This window comes from Lineus longissimus, chromosome 6 (genome assembly GCF_910592395.1).
Source record: "Lineus longissimus chromosome 6, tnLinLong1.2, whole genome shotgun sequence".
NCBI classification, from domain to species: Eukaryota; Metazoa; Nemertea; class Pilidiophora; order Heteronemertea; family Lineidae; genus Lineus; species Lineus longissimus.
The window spans coordinates 20,466,429-20,480,999 of NC_088313.1; the positions used below are offsets into that span (position 1 = coordinate 20,466,429).

General features: G+C 41.0%; 1 protein-coding gene across 11 annotated transcripts in view; it reads right to left on the minus strand.

Annotated features, from left to right (window-relative positions):
- LOC135489103 (dopamine receptor 1-like) overlaps positions 1-14,571 on the minus strand; it is a 75,677-nt gene that overhangs the window by 6,468 nt on the left and 54,638 nt on the right. For 8 of the 11 annotated variants that reach the window (XM_064774274.1, XM_064774275.1, XM_064774276.1 and 5 more), the window contains one exon: positions 395-469. The gene's annotated coding sequence lies outside the window, so the exon portion shown is untranslated. Of the gene's footprint in view, positions 1-394; positions 470-6,404; positions 6,447-6,856; positions 6,893-8,572; positions 8,657-14,571 lie in introns of those variants that run through there. The other 3 variants (XM_064774282.1, XM_064774280.1, XM_064774284.1) reach the window with 3 other exon arrangements.

The window sequence follows — 14,571 nt, forward strand, 5'->3', positions numbered from 1 at the left end:
GAACAAATCTCTGATGATGTAGCTACTGTCTTGAGAAGCTGGTAGTTTATTGAGAATTGTGATTAAAGTTCATATTGCGACGATTTAATTCCAATTTTAATATCTCTTCATTGACAGTTTTCTCCAAGGAAGGTATTAGTTATTCGGATGAGGTCTGATTAGTTACTTCTACAAGGAGACTTACCGACGCTCTTTGAATATTCATACGAAACGTAATTGCAACTTTTAATTAAAATTCTTAAAAGTTTACGAAGTAACATGATTGGAATATTTTGCTGTTTAGTTGGCCATTGCACCAACTCATCGTTCGAATAGGTATTTTAGTTAAGAAGTTTTAGAAAATGTCGAACGGTGATGGGTAATGCTCGTAGATTTCTTGATTTAGGCCACTTACAATAAGGTATGTCCTCTGAGCAAAGCCGTGGATGATGAGGCCTGTGATCTGCAGGCTACCCGTCCTTCTGCTTATCTGCAATGACAAAGAATGAAAGAACATTAGACTTCCAGATGAGATAAGAGACAGAGTATTCAGAAAAAAACCCGAACTGGGAACGAAGAAGAAAGCAGCTTCACCTACGTCCGAGCAGGCTGCATTTAGACTAGTGGAAGTTTACGCATCATGCCATTCCGCTTAAACATTAAGTTGCATGAGCGAGTGCAACTGCAGTAGGGTTGTTATAAGTTTTGCACATTAGATCCGTATTCCCTGCCGAGGGAGCCAGTTGGCTGAGGTCAATGGTCAACTGAAGAAGGACTGAGTGCTCCGACAAGGAAAATTCGAAGGGTCTCATTAGAATTCAAACAGTATGACATGGTAGCCTTGCTGAGAAATTCATGCTGTATACCCATTAAGCAATTATCGGTCGTTGACTATATGTGCATTATTTAGGTCATATAGAAAGGGTAAAGAGAGACAAATCATTGAACAATAAGAAGCATACATGACCGATGGATTAGACCAATATTTATTCATCCAATCGATCAAATGTCTTCATAGTTGGGAGGTTAAGCTAACAAGAAGAAACTTCTCCCTTGATTATCCATTACCTAATAACGCTGAAGTATTAGTGTTCTAACTACAGAAAGCCAGAAGTTTATACGCGAAATGCACGAAAACAAACGCCCACGAAAATCGAGCAGTTCACAGTAGTATTCCCTTTGCCATCAAGAGACAAGGCCAGTGTGGCGGGAACTCAGCGCTTGAGCCTGATGTACCTTGGAATACGCAATGTTGACATACTCATATCAGATGAACAACAACACATTCAAACACAAGCACCATTTACTCATGCCATCTTCTTGATATTAAAACACAATCCACTCGCAGCTTAACCGCAACAATTCCCCAAATGCCATTCTCAAATTGCTTGATACTATTATTCAAATACGTCCTAACCAACAATGACATTTAGATAAGACTATACGATGAGCGTGACAAGTTTTGAACCACCACAACTCATTGTGACAGCTTGATCATATTGATCGCCTCCGAGATGACCTGATCTGGCGATCTTTCTCCGATCGATCTCTTATCGGTTTAGTTACACCCAGATAAGCGATCTATCTGTGGGCACCATCACGGCTGCATATGTCCAATGAGCCAGAAGTTATCAATGTAACATCCAAAAGGCATTCTCTAGGTAGACTTTAAGTTCAAAGCTTGCTTTGGGTGGCGATTGCCATCTGATTATTCGACTGTCCTGTTGTCTCCCCCAGACTGATCTGTTTGCAGAATGTTGCCGGAAATATCTAATACCAATCCTGATATCGATTTTGGATTTCACATCTAATCGATATGATGAAATCTCTTGGGCTAATTAATTATCCCTTTGGTATTTACCAAAATCCTGATCAGGGCAGATAACAAAATAGAGCAAGCCTCAAAGTCATGAATCAATGTCTCTATATTCGGTGACAAGGACGCGAGCAATCATGAGTTTGGGTAGCAGGGCGTATTCGGTTACTATACTGGGATGATTGAACGCCGTGATTCGTCACGCCCATGGTCACTGAAAAGGACAGTAACTGTGTGAGACAGTCTGTCATCGGATGGGGCAAGCTGCAGCTAGGATGCATTGGTGCATAACAGATGAAACGACAAAAAAGCAACACCGATCTTGACCGAATGATACGCTGAGGTGACATTCTCTCTACTATAACAAATCTCTGAGTAGTGCAGACATTTTAAGAACTGCTCTGGCAATATCGTCCGTGGCCAGATTCATCTGTCAGATAGAAGCTGGCGTCAGTCGGACAAGTCATAACACCGGCCTGTCATTCAGAGCTGATAACGAAACGCACTTTCCCCCTGAGGGCAAGTGCGGTCGTTCTTGAAGGTCCCGTACCGAACCCGTCAGTTTGAGATTCAGAAAGCAATTGCAACAATAATATCAAGAATCCTTGCTTTCGCTCGAAATGGCACACTGGTGCAACTGTTGATTTCATTCACTCGTTTGACACAGAAACGGTGGTCAATGTGTCTACACGATATCATGAACGGAACGTCGAAGGTTTGAGGCCCGTTTACCTCTTTCAAATGCAGCCGGTGAGTATAGCCGGCAGCTAGCGGTACAGGGTACAAACTGCCTTCTCGTCAGGGGCCTTCCAGAAGGAGTTTGGAAGTAAAACGTTTGTCATATGCCAAATCTTGCTGGTCGTTTCATCAAAGGTGACACTATGCCAATAACGTGATTTTTGTTATTTTTGTAATCAGAATGAGAAAATCTGCCTGAAGCTATAACGTACCAACAAGGGCAAATTAGGACTACATTAGCTTTCAGGTTTGTCCGATCAACTCCTTTTATTGGAGTATTGATTAATTGACATTTGATTGTAAGGAATGAAATACTCGGACTGACAGCGAACACTCAACCATGAGGACTGTTTGCAAAGGGGAAGTGCCCCAGAGACCCGCAAGCACTTCTTCGTTGGAACATTAGCCGCGAGGTTTCTAGATCATATAGGTACATGTATTAGAGGCCAACATGAGACCTAAATGGTACAATATATAATCTTTAGGTTATGGGCAAAACCATTAGTTTTTGCGTGAGGTTATTAAGTCCTCGTGTTCAATTTAAGGATAAGTGTTAACCAGGTGCTTTGAGAAGGCATGGTTGAAGAAAATAATACATCGGTCAACTAGGAAGTTGAAGATCCAAGCTCTATTGAAGGAGCTGTTTTACTCATAAGACCTACGCAGCTAATGTTATCGCCGCCATACACCACGTCCTGTCAAACATCAGCTTGGCTTCCCTATTGCTTCAAAATGGAAAGGGATGAAAGCAAACGATCCGTCAAAAATAGCTGTTCTGTATACTGACTGACCAGGGGCCGAGCAAAGTTGCTCAATACCTGTTTACCTTCCTTTTTTAACCTCACTTGTGAACTGTTTTGTGCCGATTTTGGAAGCCATAACCTCTGAGAACCTGCGACCAAACACACGAATCTAAACAGTTTTTATGTTAGAATGAAAATAGGACCCCAACAAAGCAGTATTTGGCATATCGAAATCATGACTCAGTTACCGGTGTTACAGGCTTGGGTCAACAAATTACAAGAATGTACATGTATAGGATGAATAGACACTGTTAAAGTGCTCGTACTTTGTTGCTTACTTGTAAAATGCGGTTATTGCCCATTGTTGAATCAGACATGTCAGACAACGATTGACATTTTGAGAGATATATAAAATGGCAATTTTACGACCCTAGATTACGGAATGTGGTAGACGGTAAAGAAAAGGCAAAAGCCTGATGATATGTCGCCCGGATGTTTAACCAATTTGGGCCTCAGAGCCACAACAAAGGAAGTTAGGTATAAACGGAGACGGCGGGGAAAGGCAAAGGGCAAGATATATACTGTACTTTGAAGAGATTTTGTTCACAGGGACCGCAGTGCCACAACGAAAGCCATGTCGTCGTTCTTGAATTTGGTCTTGCGGAGTGCTCATTTCATGAGTTACGGGTGTGTGCACCAGATGCAATATTAAGCTCTCGGTACATGTATGTACAGCATGTTCTACCGTAGTACAGTTTTCATATTTTGTTCTTCAATTATTCATCGATACAGCAAGTGGATCTAAAATAGTATTCAAGTGCATGCATAAACTATGTTTTCCGTATGGTACGGATTGCACCAATGGTTTTGCATTCGCTGTAGAACAAGGAAGGTCAGCTTTTCAGCTTATGTTCGGCACAACGTTATGCATGTATTTGGATCATACTGCATCAGACATGGTCATGAATGATTTACCCAGCAGTCCAAATGGAGCTGTACTGTCTCATCGTACGACAAATTAGAGTACAACGTCATAATGGCGACTGAGCAACAAATCCACTACCAGCTAGGTATACTTTGTGTCCTCTCGAGATCAGGGCCTACGCGTTCCGATAACTTGACATTGTTACCATTCAATGAGGTCAACTTGGCATGATTTTAGGTAGTCAGTAGATTCGTTTTGATCGAAATAACTGACGAAAACGGCTCTGATGGACGGCAACGTCAGCAGAACTCCATAAAGGCAGTTCAGTCAGACTTGAATTTTTTTAGGTTTTCCGGACACCCGTCTGATACGACGAATGCCCTAGATAAATGATATCTACCAGGATAATATGAATTTCCTTACCTCCTTATGATCATATCAGATACTTCCCCCTTCAATCGTAATATTATGATCCAATAGTTCTGTGAACTTATCCAAACGAACCCTGAATGTCGAATAACACATTGGCTGGAGCTAGTTCGTCGTTAGCCCGAACATTGCCCAAACAGTCCTTTACACAAATAACGGTTAGCAAATCCAAATGAATTACTTTTAGGACTTAAAAGAGGACAATATAATCTCGAAAAGGAAACATAGGTTATTTGATCAAGGTTAGCCCGAATTTGAACAAACTTAAAAATTACTCGTGTTAAGTTGTGTTAAATTAAATCCACAATCGATACTCTGAAGTATGACATAAATGCCTTAGATCACTAAGTGCAATACATGGGCTACTTTGATAAAATACAAATGTCTTTGTGTTTCATGTGACCATTGAAACAACCTGTACCTGGCCCCTTCTCATTGTGAAAACCATATGTCAACAAAAACATAGATATTGACATTCGCTAAGTTATGTCAGGACCAATATTTCCCATACGTATGGATGTTATTACAGTTAAAATCTGCCACAATGCTAGCGAGTGGTTCGAGCAACTAGCCAATACCAATACACTATTGAGTTCGATTGTCATTGATTTGGAATTGCCCTTGTAATCTGTGGCTAATCGATTGGTGATAACCACTTACAAATGTACTCCAGACATAGAAAGCCTAAACTGGTGACATTTGGCTAGTTAAGCAGAATGATCCCTATGATTCTGTCGAGTAGTGATATTTGGCAGGATGAGACAGTGTATTGTTTCAGTCACAGATGCACTCTAGACATATAAAGCCTTGATTAGTTCCTCAGCAAAGTTTGAATGTTGGCAGTGGTATTTGGTGAGCGAAAGAGGTGTACCTCGAAGGCTCAACACGCAGAAAAGATCACCATGACTTCCCCTAAGGCCGAAGTTACATAGACCTCATTCGTTCATTTCCCAGGACTCATTTTCCCCTTTTGCTTTCTTTCCCCTGTGAATGCACGGCCTTGTGGCGTGCATTCACCGAGGAATGAAAGAAAAACCCGGAAAGTGACTCGTGGTAAATGAACGAATGAGGTCTATGTAACTTCGGCCTAAGGTACCATTGTTAAACATGAAGTAATTCTTTGCGTTTAAGGGAACCATGCGTGCAAGCATTATCACCGTTTGTTTAATAGATACATGTATAATTTGTCTCCAGTCATGATCCAGGAAGGTGTCCGTCACGAATCAGATTCAGGCCTGCGAGCTGCAAATATGCAGGAGTAAAAAACTGGAGAAATATTGACGTTCATTTGTCGGATATATCAATCTCTGAAGTATTACGTATTCTCCACGACCGACACGACTACGCACTAACTGGCGTCTCAATCTTATATTTAGTGTTTCATAATTTCACGTAGTCTACTTTTACTTCTAACGCCAATGAATCAGATATATTGGCCACCCAAATATGGTCTCGTCACAGCAAAGAGCGCGCCAAGATCGCTATCAAAGCGGCTTTTGTGTTCTAAATAATGTGTCTTGGCCGTATTGAGTGTATCTTCAGAGCAGCTTTCATGTCATAATGAAAATTAAGATGATGAAGAGACCGAACTCCATGCACTTTAAGGACATGAAACAAAGCATGGATTGCCCGAAACTTCTTAAGAACTTGTTGGTAACATCAGAGAAATTAGCTAACGTAACTCCTTGATGTTAGCGTTCCCTCAACGTAAGATATGCTTCTGACTGAATGGTTTTTGATGACGGTTAATTAAGAAAGTACTCTGGCATGTTACCTGTCTCGATGACGCTTAAGAGCAATGACTCGTTGACGATAGTTTGGCAGATTGCATGACAAAGTAGGCAGGGTGTGTCTAGCGGCTGTCGCAGACAAAGATTCGTGAAGATATGTTTATTTTTTATTTTCAAGACAAAATATTGTGTATTGGAGAATATCAAAAGATTGTTTATTGATCAATATCTGAGTTGGCAAATCCCTTGTCGTGCAATCTTAAATGGTATCATATGACGAGTCGCAGTACAGGGATTAAGCCTCTCTCATCAACTGGAGGGGCCAGTGACCCCTACGTTTTACCGAAAGTAGGTATCGGACTGTAAAAAAACGTTTTTAAAAGTTCAGTATAAATCGACAATAAATATAAGTGTTCGTGAAGGAACTATTTGCACTTCACCAACATGTACACTAGTTGTAGAATAGAAAACAACTATGATCGAATCAAATGCCTACCTGAGATATGTATACAACCAACTGGTCATGGCACCCAATTCACCACAAATGAAATTTGAATGAAAGTAATAATTCGTTTGTAATTCGCTTTGATAATCCATGCCATGTAATGTTTATACAAAGGAACCACTGACCTGCCGAAAGGGATATGTTTACCTTTCATCAAAGGCTGACCAGAAGGCATAAGGAAGCACGATTGTTATCTTTAAACGATATGCCATTTTTATAGAATGATAGAATTTTCGTCATGACTCATATTTTGTCAGAAATCCGTTCCAGTTCATGCATGAGTGGCATACTGTTTGAATGTTCGACTTGCTGTCTTGTGATTGGCTGGTTATCAAATAACAACTATCTCTTTTAAACCATTCAAACAAGATCACGAGCTGTTTTTTGTGCCAGAGTAATAAAAATCTATTCTGCCAAAAAGAAAAATGCTTATTTTTAGGTGCATTCAAACATGCTTTTTAAAGAATGCATTCATAGATCACGTTTTTTAGTGTATCACCGTCAAAGAAAACAATGTTTTTGAACAAAATACTCGAGTCATAAAGATAATCCAAAATCGCAGGTAAAGTTAGTTTATAGAAACTTTAAAGTTCTTGATTATCCTATCTGGGACCATTACGATGACATGTTTATATTGACACTACATCTCGTCTCCCTAGCAGCAAACATCGGAACAAGGTAAACATTTTTAGATTTGAGGAAAAAAACTCAGATAAAGCTGACTGCAAACAAAAGGAAATCCAAATATGAGAAATAAACTGCCTTTTTAGCAGAAAATACATGATATTCTCCGGAAATTAAGGATTGGAATTTATCAATCAATCATAACATTTTGCTGTCAGTGTAATTCTTTACGGATAGGGCTCAGTGGAGATGGGTGATTCCGGGATATTGGTTAAGGCGGGGTACACTCAATATCGTAGCAAGCAAATGCCAAAGTCATTTTGAATAGGATCACAAGAAATTATTGTTTACCAAAGATTAAAAAGTGTCAAATGCGGCAAATTACAGGTTTGCCTGTTGAAACCGTAAACTCTATAACGTTGGAACATGAACGTTCGCTACATGCGTGGTAGGTCCAAGTCACACTACTGCACAAAAAACTATAACCCTCCCTTTAAATTTTTCCGACTTTATTGAGACGCAACCCATTTTACGTGTGTACTATGTAACCTCTCTTGCCCTTTCAGTGCAACAGTTAACAGTGGGTCAGTCTTCGTTTCGTGCTATTCATTCACATTTGCTTCCCCTCAGCTCGAGATTTCTGATATATAGCCCAACCACGACCGTAAAGCGCCAAATATTTCTAGATAATCATTATGTATCATAACTTTAAGAGACTCGAGAGACCTACGAGCCTAACCGCCACACCATAAATCTTGTCCCTTACAAATTGATAACGACATCATCGCTGGTCCATAAAGACAGCTATGTCTGATTACATAATCCATACTTGTATTTTGGTCCGTCAGACACATGTCAACGGCGACACTGAATTGAGTTATAATCATGTCAATTCGTATTATGTGATTATCAATGTCTGTCCCTTAGAATTTCCTTACAGTTTCAGCCAGGGCAAATTAGGAAATGGTCCGAAACCTTGTTTTATCTTTACCAACAATAATGTAGTTTTGCACTCACCAAAGTATCGCAGACTGTTGCAAGCATCTATTTCTACAGATAAAGTGCTACCTTTAACAGCATTACCTTCGCTACTACACGGATTGTGACGTGCATGTTCCTGCTTCTGCGTAACAAATCTGTCCAACAGACATGTGCCTTCTCTTTATAACTTTGGTACCATATACTTAAACATCCAGTAAAAAAAATCCGAAAGTGGTAAAAGCAATCCGCAGTTAAATCAGATAATCCAGTCTCGGATCATATCGAAATAATATTCGTAAAAATCCTTTTTGTCATGAATGCAGCGTAAAAGCAGGAAATATAGCAAATGAAATAATGCCGAGATAAATGTGATAAGTCCTGCACTGCATCCCACTAAGCAATACCAATCGGTAATATTCGTGCAAATCGAGTATGACATCTCATTTACAGGTAACCAACGTAGTAATTCGAAGACAAAAAGGTAGTGATTCGTGCAGTGGGAAAGTGTTTACATTGAATGAGGACAATATTGTCCGTGGCCAAAAGTCAATTCATTTCATTAATTGGTGGAGCTCGCTCATCATTTACTCAACTAAGAGTGATTGAATCCAGAATCCCTCGACACTGCTGCACGAATATTACAGATACTTAGGCTATTGGTAGGAGAGCTCACCAATTGGTACGTCATCGTAACAGTTAATGGTAGTTCTTACTAGATGTCACTATAAATAGATTGGTTTGTCTATATGTTTGAACGTCACCGAAAAAAGGTCTCGTACGTCAAATGCATGGTATGTACATGTACATAAACATGTACATCCATTTCTTCGGTGAATTTTCTTTCAAAATCTGAAACCTTGGCAGTCTGAATTGAATGGACTTTCAAATACTGCTCAGCGAGTAATCTCGTATCACACCATGTGACATTTGAATTTTAATACAGTATCTGGTAATGGCATAGTAAATCTTACTTTACTTATAGGTGCGGGAACAGTGTAATGACACAAGATTGCCGTTTTTATTAGATTCGCGAGAACGAATGTAGTGATTCTGTCTACCTGATGGAAATTGAAATAGAAATATGTCTGAAACTTCCGCACGGCTTGTTTATCAAATGTCTGAGGAACATTTAATGGACTATTTCACCAAGAGGACTCTGCAGGAATACGATGAAATCTCATATAAAAGGCAATGCAATCATTTAAAACAATTCTTGTCTTACACAAAAAGTCTCTGATATTGAAAATGACGAGTGTCATCTCTATTTGATCCACACTTTTCGTTCACTACAAGGTTGTCATGGTACTATACTGGTTGAAAGTTTTGTCACCGTACCAGTGGCGGTGAAGAGTGCTAATCAAATTTCGTAGTCGGTGCGGGTCAGAACTGTATTGGATCGACTCTCAAAGCAACTATGAGAAAGTCCCTGTGAGGGAAGAAAATGAAAATTACGCACTAACTAAACTATCTGCCTCATCCATAGGGCTTTGGAACCGTGAGAGAGTAGCCTAACAAAGAAGCGATATCCCTGTACAACGCACTCTCCTTGAAGCCAACGTGTTCACCGCACTCATCCTCTAAAAGCAAATTAACAGCAATGACAGTGTCTAACGCGGTAAAGAAGCGAGACAATAGGTGTAATTAGAGAAATGTACATGACAGCCAGCTCAAACGCAATTTGAGTGATTGGTTCTTAGTGTGGTTTAGACAGACATTATTGCTGCTTTTCAAAGAGTGAGAGTCAGCTGAGTACGTTGCTTCCTTGGGGATTAGTGCCACAGTTGGTACGTAGAATGTCATTAAATAGATCGGCGGCAAGATCGAGAGCTTAGACTTCACAATCGTATGGGATGGTGGAAGTAATTTCTATCGGCGCGTAGTAGGTGTTAAGAGACTGTGTGTCAGTTTGACCTTCACCGTGATCTCAAGGTTGTGAAGTACAGATTTAAAATCCTAAGCCTGCGGATGAAATGCATGGAATATACATTGTGCATTGCTGTACGATGTTGATAGAGATTCAGGCCCACGTATATCCAAGTATATCTACGCATATCGCAATGTATATCCAAGAAAACCAGTAATCTGATATATATGAAAATCCATTATCGGTGATTACAACTTTTCTATGTTTGCAAAAGTATTGGAAAATGGCTTAATGTGTACGTGAGCCATCTTAACGCATGCAAAAGTCAGTTGGAAGTAGAGGTTACGTACGGCTTTGTGGCGAGATATAGGACACCTAGAAACAGTACACAATGTAGCAATCACGAGGTTTTTTGACGGACAACACTCACCCATTGGTTTTCCAGGCATCTTGAAGTGTAGCGTGCAAAACGGCAATGTCAATTCAAACTCGGCCAACTCATCAATGAACAAACCGATCTCTTAACGACAACAGTATATGTAACTCCGACGACTTGTCTCGAGTCACAGACAGATTTAGACCTTATCCCGACTTCACACGCAATCCACAGATCAATCATGCAATAAAAACACGGTCTCTGCCACATCCCTCATGTCCACTGTCACATCATTAATATCGACTATCTAAGGAGATTACCCTTCATTGGCATTGCGTGTGAGAAGAGGAGACGTAATTTTCTTAAATATCTGCAGCAACAAGCAGAATTATTTCACTTCTTACTGATTCACTCGAATCAAGGCAAAGCTTCTTACTACATTCTGAACTCTGTTGACGAAGTGACGGCCTCATCTCTCTTCTGTGCGACCAATCTCACGCATCGACGATACACTCCCGTCATCACAGGCTCAGCAGAGGGAGAGGCAATTATGATCTCTCTCTCGCCATTACGATTCCCATCGGGGTGATTTCTGATATCGGCTCTCGACAGACCGAGGTGAAGCACTGCAGCTGCAATCGCTGATCACACCGATCAAGTCAATTGTTTCTCGATGTTGTTCTGCCCCGATAAGGCCAGTTCTTGTGGCGTAATTTTTTTGGCAACAGTAGCGTACATCGATATAGGGGATTGGTCAATGCAAGTGCCATAAGAATATTGATACACTTCCTGCTTATAAGGCTAGTCTAAAGAATATTTCCTGGTCTTTCGCAATGGTACAGTACCAAGAATACACGACGGTATGACGGTCCTGTAATTGTTTTAATCATGTTTTAAATGTCTTTCCTATTATTACTGTATGAATGTACTTTTGTAAAGCGCTACTGGCAATTAATTTTTAAGTGGCGCTATAAAAATAATAAATTATTATTATTATTATTATTATAGTTTGACGAGCCATTCCTTCTCAAAAAGGCGTTTATAAGACAATTCTGTCGTTTCAAAGATATGGTCCCATTTGTTCAAAAAAGGTTAGTCACCGACTTGATGCTATTTCTAAGTAGACGTCAAGTCCACTGGATCCAACTGAATAGGGAGGTTGAGAACAGGGACTCAAAGATCCTTATACGTATACGGATAAAACCATGTAGAAAGAGGACGAATGTTGTGTATATTTTTATCCGTATACGTACGGGGATCCATGATAAGTGACTGATCTCAACCTCCCTAATGAGATAAGGTCTGGTAGTGACCTTAACTCGTTTTTAACAACTCGGCTCAAGAGTCAGATAACTGGACCGTTACATTTAAAAGGTTTATCGGCCGGATGGACGCAGCATGAACGGAAACCTCACATAGCGCTCACATAATTTCATTTTTAACACCAACCGCTTGCTAATGAAGACAAATTGCAAGAGTGCAACTGAAGTGGGAGGAATCAGGCTTGATGCTACATTAAAACTCCCACTGGGACAGTTAGACATCAGCCTATCACGGCCGCGGGAAACTGTGTTGCACTTTCTCCATGTTCATATGATTACTGCAAAGCTGTCAAATTAGGTAGTCGCCAAAGTCACTTTCAGCAATATCTGGCAATGTTAGAGACGAAAAGAGACCATGCAGGACAATCACGAATTGGTTGTCCTGAAGTGATTTCCCTGATCGGTATACGAAATACAATAGTGTACGTTCAAGCGTAAGTTTGACAAACTAAACGGATCATGGTGATCAGCCCGATTACTCAATGTACAGTAGGATGATGTATAGCTCCCGGCGCAAGGGCGTTTATCAATACAAAAAAGCATAATTGACTTTGAATCATAATCCCTTTAGCCATCGATCAGTAACTCACAATAAAGTACAACAAGCTGTCAAATCGACTTATTCTTTACCAGTCATGCTTCGGTTGAACAATGACAAATGACAATAGAATACGCCGCTCAATAGAATACGCCTTACTTTGTTCGCTTTGACACAATTTCACACCCGTTTGTTTCAATTCTGGGTGAAGCAGGATTCATTGATATCCCTTGATGCCCCATTTAGCTCTCCCAGTGGAGCAATCAAACCAACAATGGTTATGCGTACACCGGGAGGCGCCTGTCCCCGCGATAACCAAGTACGACCACCGATGGGACATTCTTGACCATCTCAAGCCAGCAGAGCTCTGGTGAGAATGGTACACGTTTTGAATACACAAGACACCTGGCTTAATGGTTGAGGCAGGCACAGCCTTCAGGAAAATGAACCGAACACACTATCCTCATTTGTTTCTCTCAAAACCTCGTAAAGACAATGAACTTGACATATCCTTGACAAGGGCCTATTAGGAGACTTCCTGTAGTCTGCCCCTATCCAATGACAATGACCCAACTGGAAGTTGCTAAATCAGAAGATTGTCCTTCCACGATGCCCATCTATGCTGCTGGCGATCGGAAAGCATTGGGAGCAGCCAAGGGTAAATTTAGCACGGCTTGGACAATCAACAGCCGCGAAACTGTAGACCCGGTCTAGAGTTAAGAGCTCAGCTGTTAGCAACTTCGCCACGCGCACATCCGCCAGGAAATAGAGATGTGGTCGATGATGTTCCGCGTATATCACCGGTAATTATCATTACCAGCACCCTGGGAACACTTCTCTAAATGAATGAGGCCATTTAGCCCATTGTGTTCGGGAAGCCACCGGCTAATAATGAACTCGAGCTACTTCTCATGAGCAGATACTCCGTGGTGTTGACGATGAGTCTTGATCACGAAAGGCAATCTATATTGGCTTATTTTCATGTTGTAATTCGTGAGGGGTTTTTCGCACCTTTTCCTTCATCTGACACTTTGACATTTGGTACAAGTATAAATCGCCAATAGTCTGAGAACTTTTGGTAACACCGACATCCAGCTGAAACGTCCGGGTAACGGTCGCCAAATCCATTCAATACACTTTCAGTATGTAGAAAGCAAATGAATCGTGGTTACTTCGAACCCGAGATCAGCGGTTGCTGCTTTCCGCCTACTGACAGTGGCCGTCAAAGCATGGCCGTCAAAGTGCCCCACTGCTTGCTCATATTAAACGTATTGGTAGTGCATGCCCTTGATGACAGGAAACAAGACATCGACCACTGATGAACCTTCATCCCCTCCACCAACAATGCATGCAACAGTGCTTCCCGTTGTTAGCAAACCATCGAGATATTACCCCAACGTGGCCGATATTTCAATAGAGCGTGATGCTGTGCCTCATACAATCGCTATTGGATGAGATTAAGCAATGATTACAGGGCACTCTGGTCACACCAAGATCTCTTCGCTCCATCGATAGCGGGCGCACTGTTTTATGATTGAGACCAAGAACGGAATAGTATATATGATCGCTCTTTATCTGCCCTGACAAAGACAAGCAATACCAAGGAATTCAATGAAACCACTGAAAGAGCATAACGTGATATCTCTCATCACAATGATACACTCAATGAAGAGATGGCCGTCTCTCGTGACCGCTAGCTGCGCTCTCCATGACCGTGGTAACACACCCTCGTACAATCACTCCCTCGTGTCCAATATCTAATGGGTGCAATAACAGTTTTGTCATGTTCGTGCGTTTGTAAGCATGAGCTGAGATATGGACCGTGATACAGCAAGTTGACTACTGTGGCCGTCAACGCATGGAGGTAAATCGTATCATTTTTACAGCAAGACCTAATCAGCCAGGCTCAAGTGGAGTGCAGTTACTTAAGTGCTACTCGAAGTCCGGGCATGACGGTGGCAGTTTGACATACAGGAAAACCGCCTATCGACTGCACCAACT